Below are 17,458 nucleotides of genomic sequence, written 5' to 3' on the forward strand. Positions count from 1 at the left end.
TAATGTGATGGTTTCATTATTTAAAAATTCTGCGCCATTATGTGTGACTAATATTTCGGGTAATCCGAATTTAGATATCCAATGTTCGTAGAGTGTCGTATATGCGTAATAAGCATTACAATGTGGTACAGGGTTGAGTCTTACATAGTGTGTAAATGCGTCAACAATGACCATAATGTAGAAATTTCCTCCAGAGGACGGGGGAAATTGGTCCTTTTGTGTCCAAAGAAATTCGATGATTAAAATATGGACTTTGTCCTTTAAAATCTTGTTTTTGTGCTGTCTGTTTTTGAATTGAATAAGGTTTATTTAATTGACATATTATACAATCGTTGCATAATACTTTAAACCAAATTGGGGCATTTGGAAAGCAGAAATTTTGTGTAAAATTTAAAAAAAAAAAATTCTGATCCTGAGTGTCCTTTGGTATTTTGTGTATGAGATATGTTGAATGCAATCAACATCATACTTAAAGGGTGACAGGGGACTTTAGAATCAGTTAATTGGTATTCTAAAAGATCTGTGTTTTCATTTATAGTTGTATTGTTAAATTTTCTGAAATATCATAGGAGTGTTTTATTTCCTAAGATTGTAGTATCAACTTGTTCTGTCGGTGGTAAAGAAATATTTTCGACTTCTAATTTTGATAGTGGAATTGTATCGAGTGGGTCATGAAGATCAAAAACTTGGTTTCCTGTGTATTTTGGGTCCTGATAAATTTATTTTATCAGTTATATTTTCTTTTTCTATTTAAAGGAAAGGATCTTTTTTGTGTGGTTGTTGTTTTGTTTTCTTTTGTTGAGTATTGATCTTTATCCAATGTGGATATGGAATTGGTTTAAATGTGGATGTTCCTTGTAAATCAGCTTCATAGTGATTGTTTTGACAATCTAGATAAAGCGGGAAATGTTGTAGATTATTTATTTGTGATTGATCATTGTCTGTTTTTACTGCATATTTGCATTCTAGTCGTGGTGATGTTTCGTCTTTTGCAAGATAAAATTTAATATTTTGCGGTATTTCAACTGTAGTTTTACGTGTAAGTAGTTCTGTGGTGTCTTTTACTTATTGTATCTGGTAATGCAAGATTTTTTCCTGCTGTCCAAACTATATGTAGGTTTGGGAATTTCATTAGAATTAATTGAAATCTATAATCTCTATGGTTTGGATTTGATTTCTGTGTATAAAGAAAAAAAATTGGTTTGTGATCTGTAAATAAAACTGTTGGATGTTTCGATCCAAGTATCAGAAATTCGTATTCTGTAAGTGTAAATATTATAGCTGTACATTCTCTCATGAAGGCAGAGAGTCATAGTTCGGCTTGCGTAATTAAGCGGGAATTTGCTGATACGAGGTTCATCTTATTTGATCCATTATGTGATTGTAATAACGCTGGGCCGATGCCAAAATTTGAAGCATCGCACATTGCGTAGAATGGTTGATTCGGATCTGGAATTGTGTTTGAAAATTGTTCTGTTAAAAGCTTTTTAATTTATTCAAACCGTGTTTGATGTTCGGTAGCCCATTCCAAATTATTTTGTTGTCGTAGAATGTTGTAGAAAGGTCTCAAGTATAGTTGCATTTTGTATACATACTTGCTTAAGAAATTCAACATTCCAAGGAACTCTTGGATTTTCTTTTTATTTGTAGGTGGTTGAAGTTTTTGAATTGCGTCCATGCTTGATTTTAATTGAGTTATAGTGTTTCTTTCAATAATGTGTCCAAGAAACTTTACGCGTGTTAGAAAAAAACGCGATTTATCCGGTGCTGCTTTCAAGTTTTCATTTTGGAGTTTTTGATGATATTGTTCTAAGACTCAGAACATTTCATCTTTAGTTTGTGACTGCATGAAAACATCGTCTAAATATGTGATTGCATTTTTGTTAAGTTTGAGTGGTCTAAAAAGCTGCTGGTCCTATGGATATTCCATAGAATAGTCTAATGAATTCATATTGCTGATTTCCAAGAACGAATTGTGTTAGTCATTGTGACTGTTCATTTAGTGGCATTTGATTGTATGCACTATTCATATCTGCGGTTGTAAAATATTTTCCGTTAATTTTTGTTAAAATTACTTAAATGGGTTCAATAGGCCAATTACATTTTGATTCGTCAATTAGTGAATTGAGGTATCTAGCGTCTAGAACTATTTTGAGTGATTCTTCTTTAGCTACGATGATAACTGGGTTGATAAAGTTGTTACCTTTTGGTTGTTCTTCTTTGTTTACGGGAGAGATAATTTCGTATTGTTCTAAAATATCAAGTAATTGGTTTACTTTATCATGTAAGTGTATTGCTACTTTGCTTGCTCTTTGTTTTTTGAAAACTACAGGTTTTAAAGGTAAATGTATTGTGAATTTACTTTTCTAATATCAAATTTGGATGTTGCGTGAACTGTTGGATATTTCAGCAAAAATTTGGCTAGTTTATCATATTCGTTTTGTGTTATTTGAGAGTGTTGACAAGTAAACATCGTTAGAAATTTCTGCTATTCTTCTGTTTAATGTGATATATTCGTTTGTGGATGAAGTTGTAGCGTTTATTTCACAATATCCTAAGAAATCTAGAGGTAATGTTATTTGATATGGGGAGTTATTATATATGTGTAATGAGATAAATCAGAGTTTGAGTTTTTAATATATTTAATGGATGATATTGTTTTCCGAAAAAATTTATGGATAGGTCTGAATTCGAGGTCTGACATAAAAAGTTTTTGTTTGTTTTGACTTTTATCTTATTGATGGACTTGTTTGATTGAAAAATTGTATACATTTCTTGAAAGAGGTTTCAAGTATTTTCGTTCTTGATTATAAATATGGTAGAATTTTGAAAAAAATGGTGGTTGTTTGTTTAATCTCTGAAAGAATGTTAAAGCTGTGTTTTTCATTCTTGTATACTTATTTTTTACTTGGATTTTACTATTTAAGATGTTTTTTGTTGGTATATATTTAGTTATAAACAGTATGCCAATGATATTGTGTTTCATATCTGTTATGTGGAATGTTTGTTTAAACGGTTTGGTCAAAATTTTGTTTTGTTCCATTGTTCTAGTGGGGATAAGGAAAAATTGGATTTTTCCATGATTTATTAGCGTTGATCTTTGTGTTTTTGCTAACTTAATGGCTGTTTTTATAGGTATTAGGTTTGGATGTATTGTTTTTATCTCATTCCAAGTGGGAATATTAATAATATTTGATTCTGCTCCTGAGTCGATTAAAAAACCCATTTCAAGGTCTGGTGGTTGAAATCTTTATTTTTCGGGCTTTCTAAGAGAAATGGGATTGTCCAAATTTTTTCTCTTGGTTGTTCTTTTTGTATGTTTTGATAAATATGACTTGTTCTTGAGCATTGTACTTTGTCTTTTTCATCGGGTTTGGTTACAGTGTTGATTTCATTTACTTCTTGTGTGTTTGGTATTTTATCATTATTATGTCGAGTGTAATAATCATGAAGAAGTTCCAATTGATTCGCATAAATGTGTGATCTGAAGGGTTGTTCATATATGATGGGTTCATAATCATTTTCGATTGTTATCATTTTTTTTGAGATGGTGTTATTTGTATCACTTTCGCTGTTTGTTGATTCGCAATTGATGTGATTTAATTGTAATTCGGTGTTTCCTGTATCGTCGATACCAGGTGGGTCTGAAGTTGATTCTTCAGTTGTTTGTACTTGGTTAATTTGTCTTTGATGCTTTGGTGTGTTACTTCTATAACTATGTTATGAATCTGGATAGCGGTTATTATTCCTATGAGGGGATTGGGAATAATTTTTTTGTCTTTTGTCATAGCTTGAGTTTCAGTTTTATGAATTGTTTCTTGATCTATTTTGGTAATTATCGCTAGATCGTTGATAAATTGATCGGTTGTATGAATTATTTCTTGATCTGATTTTTTTTTTGATTATTTGAGTAACTTCTATTCCTATTGTTGGAATAATTTCTATTTCTACTCTATGATGAGTTTCGGGATTTATTGTTGGAATAGTGGGAACTGGATGCAGAAACAAATTGTGTTCTGTTTGAATTCGATCGTGAATAGTTATTCCTATCTTGAATATTTTGACTATTTGATCGACTATATCTATTTTGTGAGAGTTTCGTGAATTTCTTTGTTCTGGAGATCTACCTCTATAACTTGAGTTATATGGTGATTGATTTCTTGAGTAGTTCCAGTTGCCTGGAATTTGTTTCCCAGAGCTGTTATTACTGTGTATATTTTTGTTTGGTAGATTTTGATCTTTTTTCATGTACTGATAGAATGATTAATTTGGTTCTTTGTATTTTTGTGGTTTATTTTGATTGTCTTGCTGTTTTTGTCTACATTCGGCAATACTGTGTCCGTATCGTCGGCAATAGTTACACCATTTCTTAAAAGATGGTTTACATTTGAAGTTTGGGTTTCTTTCGTATATATTCAAAATTTCAGTGATTTTTTCAGATAGGTCTACATCTGAGCCTTGAATATTGTTTATATGGGTAGTATTTGTTCGATTCTGTTAACATATTGTAGCTTGAGATTTTCTGTTTCATCAAGCTTCAATGTAATTTCTGCCTGTTCTAGTTAATCGACTAGTTTTCTAAAGTCTAAATCAGGTTCTCGAATTGAGGAAGGATGTGATGCTGTCTTTTTAATAGCTATTTTTCTTAGCTGGGGTGTCAGAGTCATCATTAAAATTTCCGTCGTTTTCGTGTTTTTATAAACATGTGTATTGAGTGAAAATGCCTTTCGAACTAGTGTTTCGATTCTTACTGCCAATTGTTTAACTGCTTCGTTTGGTAATCTGCGAAATTCATTACACAAAACTCTTTGATGTTGTTTGTTTCTTTCAGAATCAAACATTTTTGAAAATTCTTGTGTGAATCATTTCCAATCTAATTTTATGTCTATTGGGAGAACTAAAAACCATTTTTGAGCTGCGCCATCAAGTGTTGTTTGTATTAACGCTGTGCGTCGATAAATCCATTTTTGGTGAAGTGGTGTGTTAATTGGTTCAGGTCCTTAATTTAAAAAGAAATTTGCTGTAACTGCATTTAAATAATCTTCTACAGAATATTCAGGGTCTGTGCCTGTAAATACTATCATTGGTTTATTTGATGTGATCGGAGATCCACTCATTAGGTATGGATTCATCGTCATTTGTAATGATTCAGTGGCATTTGGTATCTGTGAAAAGTTTGCAAGTTGGTTTTTTGTGAATTCATGTTGTTGCAGGTAATATGGTAGCGGTATTTCATTTTGCATTTGTGTTGGTTGGTAAGAATGCATATTAGCTGAGTTTTGTGATTGTGCTGGTTGATAACTTTTGTATGGTGATTGCATTTTGCATCTGGAACGGTTGGTAGCTTTGTGTATCAGCTGGGTTTCGTGGGTAAATTTTTACATTCTGAGATGTTTGAGTTTTTCGGGGTTTTTGTGTATGATATTCTTGAGTATATGGTGCAAAAATATCTGGTTGGAAATAATCATCATCATCGGATGATAAATTGTTTGTATAGTAAGGTGTTTGTTGTTTATTTCTATTTTGTTGGAAAAATGGGTAGTTTTCACATCGATCTTGTGGGGGATATGGGTGATCTTGGAAGTTAACTGGGTTTCGTGACGTATTTGGAAGATTCCATTTTTGTGAAAATAAATGATTTTGTGTATTTCTGAATTATAGTTTATAGTTTGAAGGAATGAATTATAGTTTAAAGGTGTTGCATCTATTGTAAGTAGAAATACCTTTACGTAATCTTTGTGGATTGATATTGTACTAATTGCTTGACTTGAGATGTCTACTGGAAAGTTTAAAAACAGTGGGTGAGACCATTCAGGGTCCCAAACATAATCTGATTGCTCGGCAATGACCGTATCATCATTGGTACTGTGAGGTCTAATGTTTTTTCTTGCTTGTGCAATTAAATCAATATTATGTGCGAAATAATCAATAATTAAACCATGCTAAAATTTTTAGTAAATCATGTTTAGCATTTTGTGAGACGCCGTTACTGGTAAGAATTTCACGGATTGTGTTTAAAAATGCTGAGAATGCGGTAATTTCATTTCTCACCTTTGTGTGTTTTGATGATTCGAGTGGTGATGTACTTTGTGTTTCTGTTCTTTCTAATATAGATAAATATCTATATATTATTGCAAAAACATCGTTGGTGAATATTGAGTTCGCTCTTTGTGAATTTTGGTGCTGTATGTTTGTACTGCTGTTCTGTGAATACTTTTGAAAATTCTATGTCCATTTCATCTGTTTTGGATAATATAGTTACTATGAAATTTTCTTGGTGTACTGAGTTCTATGGCGTAAATTCCATATTGTTGTGTAAGGTTACATATTCCTTTAAAATAATGGTCAACAGTTTGTCTTTTGATTTTTAATTCGGGGAATTCTGCTTGACATGGGCTGATTCCTTGTTCGAATAAATTTGCAATTAGATTATTACAAAATTCTGTTTGTCCTCTATCATCTGTGAGTAGGGTAATGATAAATGGAAAAACGGAGTATTCGTCTGGACTTTCACCGATTTGAGTATGGCTAATTTTTTCGTTCTATAACTGTGAGTACGTAATATTCAATATGTCTGATTGGTTGATTCCAATTGTATAAGTGTACTGATTTATTTTTGTAAATCTTTTTTATTCGTCTTTTTTCTTGTTTTGATGAGTATGATGTGGCTTCTGAGTTAGAAAAATATAATTGGTCATGGATTGGGTAGTTTTTATTTACTGTTTCTTTTAGTTTATAGAGTGCGTCTAAATTACTGACTTCTGATTCGGAGACTGCCTTTCTTTTCTTTGAAAACCTTTTTCGTGTAATCTCTCTGTGTTTACTTATAATTTTTCTTTTTATTGATTGTCATTTTGTTCGAATGTATCCAACTGTTTGTGTATGTGGGGTAATTACGAGATCATATTTTTGATTGCTTATTTCACAGTTTTATATTACGATTGTTTGTTTATTGCCTAAATTTTTTGTGACATAAGGTTTAGGATGAACGGATGCAAGGATTTTATTTGTGATTTAAATATCATAGACTGTAAATCCTTACGATTTTTTGGTTAGCCTAACTTGGGTCTTTTATGTAGGGTTGCAGAGACTAGTATATATTGATTCCTAAGAACGATTGTTACTTTCTCGTGGCTATTCTAAGTTAAGGTGTTAACTTACTTAATCTTACTTAGGGGTAATAATTGTGTTCAAGGGTTGGAGAATAGTAAATCGATCCACAAGGTTCAGGTATAATTAGAACGCAAGTAGTTCGTTAGATACTATTTTAAACTTACTAAGTTTAAGATTTATCCTGTGTCATATAAGAGGAGGGGTCAAGTGAAGGATGAACAACCGAAGTTCTTCACTGTTTAGCCTAATTACAATGGTTAGAGTGATTGAAAAATTTCTATTAGTCCTGGGTCTTTTGTTAGGGTTGGGTAGTGAATCGACGTTTGAGGTCGTTAGACACTTGTTAAGTGGGCAGGGGAGAACAAAATTGTTCTATTTGGTCCAAGGATAAGCCTTGATGATCAGAATAAGAAATTGTAATACAAAATGTATGAAGCCTTGATGATCTAATTTTGAGTTTAGATAAAGTTAAGTTAAGTAAGGGTAAAATTTAGGATAAGCCTTTTTAAATAATTTAAAGTTTATTTTGATAAAAACGTTTAGTTTTTTTTATGATATTACTGGGTTTATGATTGCTGTTATGTTTAGGTGATGAAGCTGGAGATGACAAGATGATTTATGTTTACTAATAATTTATGATCATTTGTACTAATTTTTATTTTTGTTTTCGATAAATATATTTTTCAGATATCTTTTTTGAAATTACTGCAGATTTGAGGAGAACGATTTGAGATGTTTTTATCAATCGTTATTGTACAATAATAAGTTTTGTTTAGCGCCTGAAATAATCATTGACGATTTTCTTCGAGGATTTCATGTTTGCAAATGAAAATCTAAATTCATTGCTAGTAAGATTCTAAATATAAAAGTTTGTGTTGGCTTTTGCCGTACGACCATGAAACTGAATTGTAAGTTTCTATGTAGTCGTAGATCGTCTCTTGTCCGAGGTCTTCTTCCAATACCGGTTATTACTAGTATTGTACGGAATAGCGGCTCTGATCTATTGAGTCGTAGAGACATTTCAATTAAATTATTATCGTGTAACATTTTGAAAATGTTTTGTCTAAATCTAATCTAGTTAGTTCTACGCTATGTTTTTTATTTAAGGTCTAATTCTAGACTTATGGTCGCGCCAGATGAGTTATGCCCTTTTGGTTAACTCATAGAGTAATTTCGGATAGGGTACACCGTCTGCACGCTATCTTATTTTCGGCCGGATAGATTCGTGCAACTTCTTAGTCTATTACCGATCCTAATCTTACTCTTATATCTACTAGTCTCAGGGTGTTTATTTATTCTCTGCTAGGCTCAATAGATCTAGAGTATACTGGCTTATTGCGATTGCTAAAGTTCTCTTGGAGAGGTAACTAATTTCTAAGTTAAATTCAAATCTCTCTGGTGCTGAAATTACAAGTAATTTCAGCACTTACAAATAAGTGGTTTGTTAGTTAGATGGATCATGATTGGTTAATATTAAATATTTTATAGTGATAAAATATCCAATTTATAACCAATGATAAAATATAGTTTAGATCAGGTTCCAATAGGGAAATACACTTGCCAAATAAAACCCAGGAAAACCATCAATCGAAGAAAAACAATACAAAAGTTATCCGTTTATTCTAAAAGAGTCTGAGATTTTCAATTTTAACAGCGTTATCGTAACAAGTTGGCTGAATTTTTTTGCGAAATTGTGTTAAAGAAGTCCACAAGCTCACACGCAGACGGATTTCGTTTTGAATAATTCATATAAGAACTATTTGGAACAACTCAAACTGTACATTCTTATAAAACGTTTGAAAAACATATCCAGCATCAACACCACCAGGGGCGGATCTAGGATTTTCTCGAGGGGGGGGGGTTTTCAAAAAATTTTCAAAATTTTGGTCGACCTTTTTTTTATATCGACCGTATTGATTTTTCGAGCTCTCCCTAAGCAGAGTTTAGTCCCTGTTTAGTCGACCTTTCGAAATTTTGGTCGACCTTTTTTTTAGGTCGACCGAATTAATTAGCATATACTGGCGCCATACTGTCGAATCCCTGAGGGGGAAAAAGCGTTTGTCTGCTGAAGGCAAAAATTTCTTTGGTTTGACCGTAGAGCTTACCCCGGCCACCACTGCAGCGAGTTTTAAGTTGAGGTTGCATTTGAGGTTGCATTTGAGAAAAAGGAGGGCATATTTGAATATGTGTGTGTTGATGTGGGGAGCATGGAAAATTTCTGGCTGTGCGAGTCTCTGGGTGCGGGATTCGAGAGTACTGAGTGGCGCTTCAAATTTCAAATGGAGCGTCTAGTCAGTATTCTTCATGTCCTTTGGTCGGATCCCGAAGACGACATGCGGCTGTGGCCGTAAACCCATCCTTTGCTCTCCTATCCGTACTCCTGTCAACATTCCGTTTTTATTTTTTTTTATTTTTTATATGTTACTTTATCTATTATTTATCAAGTTCTACTTACTTTCCTACCCTCTTATTATTTGTCACGTCCTTCGTCCTTCTCAAGCAGGTCAGTTTTTTAATGAGGTCTCCAACTTATTTAGTTGAACAGTGGGAAAGTTTGGAAGGGATTAAATTTAATCACCGCGCGAAAACAAATACCAAAGTTTTTTGTCTGTCGGATGTCCTAAGAGAGGGGTCTTTTAATTTCGGGCAGGGTACTTTGGGGTCTTTCAAAAAGATGGGTGCTTTTGGACCGTACTTTTGGTAGCACCCCAAAGACCCCTACCGTCGAAACCCCCCCCCCTAAGGACACACAGCGGATTACAATACTACTTTAATTTTTCTCGAAACTAACCTTTCAAGCATGAGATGATGGTTTCAATGGACATAACGGGTAGTAGTGAGCTCACCAGGGTTTGCGGAAAGTCACAATTTTTCGCACTAAAATCTATCTATTGATTGTTTATTGTTAATTTAATTTTTCTGAAGAAATACTCATCCATCTAAAACTTTGGGTTGAACCTAAAGAACGTATTGTGAAAAACAAATATCCTTCGCATACGCGACTACGCCCAAACTACTTTGGCATGAAAAATTATGGCCCTCGAAATAGTTAAAAACTGAATTTTGTGACCGTTTCAGAGTTTTTGGGTTTCATTGAAACAACAGGTTAGAGAAAACTGAAAAACCGAACTTAATTAAGTGAATATGCCTATATTTTTTAGTTAAAAAAATTACCCCCTTTAAATAACTCAGGTATTAATTTTGACCATTTTTTTGGAATTTTTTCGACTGTTTACAAAAACCACCGTGTCATTTCTCAGAGTAAGTGGTGAAGAGAAAAGCTTGGTTTTAGAAATTTTCTTAATTTTAGAGGCCATTTTAGCACCATTGTTGAATGTACATATGTTTTTGGACCCATCGTACACCTTATATCTGAAACATACTTATAATTCGTCAACTGTAACATTCTCAGGTCTTCATTAATTTTTTTCTGATCATGGCAAACTTTTTCGTTTAAAAAAACAAGAACCAATAATAATAGTGAGTTATGCCCTTTTGGTTAACTCATAGAGTAATTTCGGATAGGGTACACCGTCTGCTCGTCACGCTATCTTATTTTCGGCCGGATAGATTCGTGCAACTTCTTAGTCTAATACCGATCCTAATTTTACTCTTATATCTACTGGTCTCAGGGTGTTTAACTAGTCTCTGCTAGGCTCAATAGATCTAGAGTTTACTGGCTTATTGCGATTGCTAAAGTTCTCTTGGAGAGGTAAATAATTTCTAAGTTAAATTCAAATCTCTCTGGTGCTGAAATTACAAAAAGTTTCAGCACTTACAAATAAGTGGTTTGTTAGTTAGATGGATCATGATTGGTTAATATTAAATATTTTATAGTGATAAAATATCCAATTTATAACCAATGATAAAATATATTTTAGATCAGGTTCCACCCATCCGGGGTTTACAGAGTTTTTTAGTTTTATCTTTCTTTCTGTAGTTGAAGGATGGATGATGATTGTTTGTATTTGGCGAACATCATTTTGTTATTCTTGTTCCTTGGAGAAGAGAGCTCCAGGAAGCTAGAGTCGTCGACATAGTTCCTCTTGGAGAAAAACGGTCCATGATGTTGGATTCATGGATATGAAGTAGTTATCTTGTCATTCGACAACAACTGTGATCCACAATGAAATCAATCCGATTTCAAAATGGTTTGCTAAGTCAGGTTGTTTCGTCTTAGTTGAAAACTGTCTGTGTTCTTTCTTGTCTGGGAATGGCGTGAAGATCGTGTTTGGAGGGATTGCCTTGTACTTTGGATCTCTACGTGCACTTGAGCAATGAAGTCCTTTTCTGCGAAGTCAAGTCGTACTTTAAATCCTTTAAGTCGTGGATGTGAGCGGCATGTAGATTGTGTTTAGCCATTCTGTAGATCGAGTGTGATGGGGTCATCTAGTCTTTGGATGTTCGTCTTTGTATTCGGTGTATGATCTATATACTGCATGTTATGATTTACATTTTTATAAAATTTAGTTAATTTAGTTTTTTAGTAATGATCTTAATTAGTTGTTTTCACAAAAGCGTTTTTATTTTAGTTCAGTTATTTTGAAGAGTTACTCATCCTTGAGTACCTCTTAGTAAAAATAAAGTGTGGTCACAAAGCGTGGGTGTAGCACAGTGGGTTAGGCCGGCTATAGAGCATGCTCAGGACGTCCTCTCTGGTGGGTTAGGCCAGGAGTGGGAGTATGATATCATGCTGTTTCTTTTAGGAGTCCTGCTTTGTGTTAACATTTTATATTGTAATTTTTCTCTCGTTTTTCTTGTGTTTCTTTGGTTGGCTCCTTTTTTCAAAAATCAAATTGTTTTTGGTTTGGGTTTGTCTTTCGAGTTTTTTGTGTCTTATTATTTCTTTCTTAGACTTGGTAATCGTCTTCAAAAGAATAAATTCGCCAGTTTTAAGCTGGTGTAATCCGGTTTGGGTACCGTGGGTTTTCTTTTCTTAGTCATGCTGTTAGTTTATGGTTTATGGTGTTTAGTAAACTGCGTTAATCAGCTTAGGTTAATATATAATTCCTTTCCAACCGGGTTAAAGAAAATTTGGAAACATGTTATCGCTTGTGTGAGTTATTGTTAGTGAAAACTCAAAACTGAAAATCATTATTTCGAACAATTCTTCGTGGGCAAGCTGTGCGATTGTAGATAGAATTCTTGTGAGAGTAAATGAAAAGATAGAAAAGGTTAGTACTGCTTACTGATTTCATAAATTTTACTGCTTAGAGTTTGAATTTTACTACTTTGGGGAATTTAAAAATTAAAAATTTTCATCGTATTTGAATTTTACTACTCTGAGTGAATAATTTATAGATTATTTTATCGCTTTTGTATGAATTTTACTGCTTCATTCAGTGCATAAAATTTAATGATTATTATAAAATCAAGAGTTTTTATTTTTATTTGGTTTTTTCTTTCTTTTCTTCTTGTAGATGATTATGGTGTGAAGACTAAAAGAAACTGAACATCTATATAAAATGGTTAGTAGAGATTTAAATTAGTTATTTGTTATGTTTAATTTATATTTAACTAGTCATCGGGGAAGAAACCATGTAGGAAATTGTCGTGAATAAGATCTGATCTTGTTGGTAATTTAGCTAGTATGCGTATGACATTTTTAGTTTGCAGCATTGGCCAAAGCAATTGAAGTGCTTTTATGGTGTTTAGTTCTTCAGTGCCAACTGCGAATTCATGAGGTGTGTTTTGCACTAGATTGTATAGTTTATGATTGTATTTACTATTATGAATGAATTATAATATGGGAATTTCGATAGGTTGGATGAATTCATGCGGGATGATGAAAGGTCGGGATTCTTCATCATTGAACGTTTTGGTGAGGGGACAGAATTTATACATCCGGGTAACTGGATCATAGCTGCGGAGGATGCCTTGAACGTTAGTATTTTTTATGCAATATGTGAAGATAAGAAAAAATGGTGATGTGTATTTAGAATTAATAAACTGAAATCGATGGTGAGGTTGTCGTGATAGTGTATGTAAATCAAAATGATTTTGAATAAAGCGAAAAAGTGTGCGTTTGTTTAGTTCGCAACATAATATCGTGGGAACAGTGCAAATCACGTTCTTTTGGTGAAAGAAAAAGAAAGCTTAGTGAAAACAGTTGAAATTTATCGTAAAATGTTTCATATGCCTGGATGTCTGCTAGTGCTTCCGAAATAATATGATCATGCTTTTTATCGAAAATATTGAGAGTGAATATATAAGATGTTTTGATGAAAAATTTTTCCGTTACTTGTGGGCTAGCAAAACGGTTGTCATTTGGAAATTGGTCCTGACTTGGTCTAATGATATTATGGTCGTAGTATTCTATTGAGTAATCGTTAGCTCGGGGTGCTGTGAATGTTTTTAGTAGCTTCTCATATCCGACATATGTTAATTGTCGGGGTGTGAGTGGCGTGGTTAGTCTGTATAAATTGTTTTTGGTTCTTTCAATATCGTGTGTGTTATTATGAAGTGGTAAAGAAAGAGGGTCAGTGAAATTATAATAAGCGGTCCAATGAAGTGTACGTATTAAAATTCTCATCTACAAAATTTCGTGATTCTGTGTTAGTGTCAGATTGATTTAGGGTGTATTGTGGAAATAAAGGTAAAGGTTATTTGAAGATAATTTGCGGTGTTGGTGTGGTCTGGATGATTGATATATTCTCTGGCGGTTCCGGGTTTTGATGGAAATGTATGATTAGTAAATTTTCGTTTAAAAGTTCTATAAGCTCGGTTAGTGCTAGTTGATGTTTCTGTTGACGTGGGTGATTGAGCTAGTGATGGTGTATAATCTGATAGTGGTGTAGGTGTTGGTGGATTTGATAGTGTTACTGTTGATGATAATCGGTGAATAGTGAGGGTGGGGGGTATTGCAACTGTTGTTGTAGGGTTAAAAATTATCAAGTTCTTCAGAAAGTGCAAGGTTATCTGGGGAGTTGTTGTTAGAACGTTTGGAATTAAATGGGGAATAGATTGGGGTTATTTGTGAAATATGAGAAGGAGTGGAGGGAATGGAAATTGGTTATGGGATTGAATGGGATGAAAGGGGGGTTTCGAAAAATTTGAAGATGTGGTTTGGGTCTAGGTGGAAGGGGATGGTTCGGAGTCGGCGAATTCGTCGGGAGTTTCTACATCTGAATTATTGAATTGTGATACTGTGTGAAAAACTGAGATGTCTGAGTTAGCATCAGAATTCAAGCCTGATGATTTATTAATTTATGGTGAATCTGGTGGCGAAAAGCGAAAAGAGGGATAACGGGAATTTGAGTTTGGAGGTTGGCCTGATGGGAATTTGAGCGGTGGAGGGATCCAATTTGTCTGCTCATCATGGGCTAAAAAAATGATTATTTTGAGATTGAAAAGTAGTGGGTTGTTCAATAATTTGTTCATATGTATTATTATTTTGTTGGTGTTGTGTTACTATATGCTGGATGGGGCTATGTACTGTATTTGATCTAAAATTTCTTTTTTAGAGTTACAAAATTGAAAAAATTAATGGGTGAAATATCTTGTGGTCTATATTTTTCACCATTTAAATATATGTAGTCTTTGATATCTTTAAAGTATCCACTGTAGTCTTGTGTATAAATGTCTGAGAAACCTGCGGTTTCTGCAAGTTATCTTAAATTTTGATCTATTGACTGTCGTTGAACAGTGTCCATTTGTAGTTCTAATGTGATGTTGTATATCCGATTTAGAATAAATTACTATCGATTGTAAATTGATGTTGGGGTTGCGAGTTGCATTAATGTAGGGTATGGTGTTAATAAATAGTATTTCTCTTCGTCAGGGTTTAATTGTACTACGTTGTGGCTGTTTTCTGAACCACATGGGACTGCGGTATCACGAAAATAGGCTCGTCTTGAAAGTGTGTCAACAAAATGTACTTTATTTTAATAAAAGATAGGGATTCTTTTATAGCATCTTTTATCTTCAAAAACATATAGTGGTGGTACTTTTTTGGTACAAGTATAAAACCATAAAATGTTTCCTTCATAATCAAGAAAACTTGATCTATTTCCTGATAATAAATATCCTGCGTAGGGTATTTTTAAGACTGCTAATGCGAGTGATTGTAAAATTTGTGTTCTTTCTAATTCGCATAATTGGTGAAATGTTTTGAGGTCAGAAGGTGACAATTCTTGAAAAATTCTACTAATCGTGTAGTCTAATTTCATGTCTAAATGAATGTCATAGTGTATTGCGCCAAAATAGGTACTACTCATTAAAGATAGTTCTTGTAAACGTGTGATTTTACTATCGTAAGTTTTCCACCAGGGTTACCTGCGTTTTTAATGAGGTTTACTGGGACGTATGATGTGCCTTCGTTAATAGAGTGACTTTTTGCGTAAGGGTCAAATTTTATTTTTCCTGTGGTCATGTCGAAACCTTTTTCGTATTCGACAAGTGTTTCAGAGTTTTGTGTTTTATAAAGTGGATTGCGATATTTACATGCAAATTCTGTTTCGTGATAGATTTGAAAACGTGTCAATTTATTTTCTATATCATGAATGTTTTTGAAATCAGTGATTCGTTTGTGAGATGGGTTCACTTGTTCATATGGGATGGATTCAATAAAGTATTATTCATGAAATTTTATCATTCGAGCGTGTATTTTGCTACTTGAAATGTTGTACAAGTATCTTCGAGAAAACAAACAATTGTCGCCTGTGTCCTAGTTGTGGGATCACAATAGCCTCGGTCATTTTTACATGGTAATCGTATTCCTTGATAAATAATGGTGTTATCTTTTAAATATCGTGTAAGTTGCATTTTTTCAAGTTGTTTTTTCCAATCAAAAAACATTATTTCTTGGTATCCTTAATTTTTTGTATCTGCTTTGCAATTTGATGGATTATTCATTCCAATTTGTGGTATCCAGTGTTTATCGTGAATGTCGTATGTCCGTGTGCGCCATTAAATGGGTGTCGTTCGTCTAATTGGATATGTCCTTGATATCTTTCATGTTCTGCTTGATGAAATGAATCGGCCAAAACTTGAAAGTTTACCATTTTTCTATTTCACTTTTTATTTTTCGTTAAGTTTAACTTAAGTAATTAGTTTTTACAATCGTCGGGTTTTAACTTTAAAAATCTTTCTATATTACTCTGGTAGAAGGATTCGTGATCAAGTCGATTTTTATTTCCGTTAGAAACTGTGAACAATATACTTTCTTTTCGGAAAATGTTGCTGTGAAATTATAACCTGTAAGTGTTGTTGCTCGGGCTTTTGAATATAATGTTGCATTTGTGGTTTCTATAGCTTGTGGTTCTGATTCGCATTGTGTTACTTGGTTTATAGCATGTTTGTGTAAAATTTTTTGTATCATAATGTGTTACTAGTAGGTTCTGAGGTCTTGTGTGAGGAGATGGATTTGTATTTTGTTCGGAAAAAGTTAGAAAAAGGATTTGTTGAAAAGTGAATATCTTTAAAATATACATGTGTATGATAATCCTGAAAATCGATTATGAAATGTGATATATCCAAATGGGTTTTTTTTGTATCTGTCGTATTTATAAATTACTTCAGCTGTTATAAATGGGGGAGGTAGTGATTGAGCTAGGGGGAGGTAGTGATATTCGTTGGACTTAGGGGAAAAGGGTGTTGAACAATTTTATTTAGTTTGACTGTAATTTCAAATTTTAGTTGGAGACTATTTTGTTGAAGTATTTGATTATTATGTTGTCGAATATCTTCGTGGATATCCTGTCTATATTGTAATCTATTGAGTGCTCAACTATGGAGTCGGCTACTTTCTTGGTGTTGTCCAAATAGTGGAGGAGGTGCTACGAAAGAATTCCAATCTAATCGTGAAGGGATGTTTGTGGATGATTGTTCTCTGTATCGAGCGTCAAGATTAATTGGAAAATTTAAGGGGAAAAGTGTTGATGAAATTTGACTTAAATATGGTGTCGATGGGAGTGAAAGTGTTTCTGATAGGGATCATAGTGTTGTATCAGAGGAAATATCTATTGGTTCGTTTACTAAATTTGGTTCACCTTGACTATATCAATGTGAAGTCCAATATGTTAAGCGTTCAGTAGATTCTGGGGGGTTAAAAGGGTTTTCACGGATTTGTTCTGATGTTGGGGTTGAAACTAGATAGTCTGATGGAATATTTGAAACACTACGTTGTGAAGTAAGTGTAGTAAAATCTGGCAATGTACTGCTAGAAAGTTCTGAGGTCGTTGGTGTTGGATATTGAGGTATGTTAAAATGAACTCTGGGTGTTTGAAAGTTTCTGTTCCGTCTTGGGTGTATAATTTGTCTATTTATTTCAAGTGTAATTTGATTTTGACTAATATGACTTACTCGATTTAAGTCTTGTTGTAAGGTGGGATATAAATTATATGTT

General features: G+C 33.4%; 1 protein-coding gene across 1 annotated transcript in view; it reads right to left on the reverse strand.

Moving 5' to 3' along the window:
* LOC134852031 (putative zinc finger protein C09F5.3) overlaps positions 1 to 17,458 on the reverse strand; it is a 54,349-nt gene that overhangs the window by 14,353 nt on the left and 22,538 nt on the right. The gene's annotated exons all lie outside the window — the stretch shown is intronic.

The sequence above is a fragment of the Symsagittifera roscoffensis genome, chromosome 7, assembly GCF_963678635.1.
Source record: "Symsagittifera roscoffensis chromosome 7, txSymRosc1.1, whole genome shotgun sequence".
NCBI classification, from domain to species: Eukaryota; Metazoa; Xenacoelomorpha; order Acoela; family Convolutidae; genus Symsagittifera; species Symsagittifera roscoffensis.